This window comes from Vespula pensylvanica, chromosome 8 (genome assembly GCF_014466175.1).
Source record: "Vespula pensylvanica isolate Volc-1 chromosome 8, ASM1446617v1, whole genome shotgun sequence".
Lineage (NCBI taxonomy): Eukaryota > Metazoa > Arthropoda > Insecta > Hymenoptera > Vespidae > Vespula > Vespula pensylvanica.
Genome location: NC_057692.1, coordinates 3,695,766 through 3,698,265, shown reverse-complemented (window position 1 = coordinate 3,698,265; position 2,500 = coordinate 3,695,766). Strand labels below are relative to the sequence as shown.

Sequence of the window (2,500 nt, the reverse complement as noted above, 5' to 3'; positions counted from 1 at the left end):
GTATTGAAAAGAAGGAAAAAATAATAACTAAATAAAAAGTGGAAAGAGAAGGAAAAAATTTCGCAAAAATGAATCGCCTGGCGAGTTATAAACAATTGTTCGACCAGATCATCATCGTGAAAGAAGACGAATGAAAGTGAATTAAAAAACAAAGAGAAAACAGAAAATTAAATCAGGACAAAGAAAATAAAAAGGACAAAAGAATCAAAAGAAAAGAAGTAAAAAAAAGGAGAAATGCATGTTCGCAAGATGAAAGAACTGATCAAACGATCGACGATGAATATTTGATTGATAAGTAATTACGAACAAAAAAGAAAAATGAAAACAAAGTTAAAACGAAATTAAAAAAGAAAAATAAAAAAGAAAAGAAAATATGTGAACCAATCGCCTATTGAATTATCGATGAGTATACAACAATACCAAAAAAAAAAAAAAAGAAAGGAAAACGAAGGAAGATAAAAGCAAAAAAGAAAAGCAAAAAGAAGAGAAAAATGAGGATTTTCTAGAGGGAGAAGGCAAATCGTAGGAAATCCACGTTCAATAACGATAAATACAGATCAAGCCATCGATGAACAGTAAATCCGGCGATAAGAGAAGCGCAACGCGTATGGGGAGACATTAAAGTTTATCCCTTGCCGATCCACTTACATTTCTCTTTGTCGTGGTTGGCCTTTCTTGATGTTAGATATCTATGTACATACATATACATACACTCCCGTTTCGCAATAGAAGCACTTCCTAATTCGTCATGTCGAGCATCGGTGTGTGCAACGAGTTTCAAAGGTCCTGTTTAAATTTCCCTCTTGCTTTCTCTTCTCGTGCATTCATGTGTGCGTGGATATAAATCTGTAAACACGAGTTGGCAATTTAGAAACTTACGATCTTACTTTATATAGAATTAGATATCTATGTATATATGTACATATATGAACGTATGTGCATATATGAGTGTGTGTGTGTGTGTATAGTATACATACTATTATATATGTGTATATATATATATTTCTCGAAAATATTTCCATATATTATATATTCCTTCAATGTTATAATATAAAATAATCATTATTTAAATAAATAAAAAGAAAGATATTTCTCGAGCAAAAGTTCGATCGTTTCATTTGACTTATCTTTTATATATTGTATCAATCGATGGAAATAACTTTTTGCTATTGTATTTATTGATCTTTTATTATCGAAAAAATTGTAAAACTAAACAGATAATGAATCAAAAGAGCCAATCTGTATATGCAACTATGCATATATGTAAATATCTACTTAAAAAGAAAATTCTCTTTCATTCGCTTCGATCTTTTCCCAAAAAAAAAGTAAAAGAAAAAAGAAAAGAAAAAAAAATCCTTGCATATACCCGAGATTAATATTTTCTTTTGATGAAATAATAGAAAGGAAATCGGAAAAGAAGTGATCGTGATAAATCTAAAAGACTAGACCAAGACAGGAGTATCGATCAGAGATAATATCTCGCTTTTATCATCATCCTATAGAATAGCTCGAGAGAAATCGGTCTTGGTTCGAGAAGATCGAGAGACACCTAGCTACCGTATCGTAAACAGTAATATTAGCTCCTTATCTGAGCAAGCCACTCCCGAATCCTATCTTAATCTTGCTTACCTCGTTATTGAATAGCAACGAAAGTTTCGTATCCAAATGATTGACTATTTTATCGCGTTTATTGAAATTTCTTGCTGTATGTTTGTTTCTTTTGTTCTTTCTATTCTTTGTAAATATCAACTCGACAATCGATTGTACGGGGACAGGAATTTTGATCGTTTCTTATTTTTTTTGTAAATATTTTTTTTTTTTTTTTTTTACTTGCTTAGATTTGGTTTCTCTCTCTCTTTTTATTTTTTATTATTATTTTTTTTTTTTTAATGAAACAAGCAAAGAAGAAACGTACAAGAAACTGTGTCGAATAAAAGATCGAATTGAATATATTCCGTTTCACAATTGACTTCTATCGCTATTAATTATTAACATTGATAACAGTGATAAGACTCTTAATTAGCAGTGACGCTTTTGAAGATATCTTTTTTCCTACTGTTTATTCAACATTGACAAACATTTTTATTAATAAACGATTATCTTATCAAAATGATGTACCGTTTTTCGTTAATACGAAATTAAAATTCGTAAAATTTTGTTCCCGAGATAATTGATAAAAATTGTACAATATCAAAGAAAAATATATATACACAAATAAGAGAAACAATTTACTTAACACACGCAAAGATATATGTATATACATATCTATGTGTGAATGTAAAATATATAGCATTTTTTCATTCGCACGTTGAAATTGAAAAAAATGTCTTCGTAACTAGCAAACGGAAATAAAGCCTCGAAAGCGAAACAATTTTGCCCTTAAAAATAACTATCCTCAAACGCAACAACAGATTGATATAATAAAAACCTTTGAAAAACTTTAATTAAAAATTACGAACTGTCGCTTGTCGACCGAACTTTCTATATATATAAAAAAAAA

The 2,500-nt window shown here is 29.3% G+C and overlaps 1 long non-coding RNA gene across 2 annotated transcripts in view; it reads right to left on the bottom strand.

Moving 5' to 3' along the window:
• Positions 1–2,500, bottom strand: part of LOC122631141 — a 28,069-nt gene that overhangs the window by 9,489 nt on the left and 16,080 nt on the right. For both annotated transcript variants that reach the window (XR_006327629.1, XR_006327630.1), the window contains exon 3: positions 649–846. This is a non-coding gene — a long non-coding RNA (uncharacterized LOC122631141). The remainder of the gene's footprint in view (positions 1–648; positions 847–2,500) is intronic.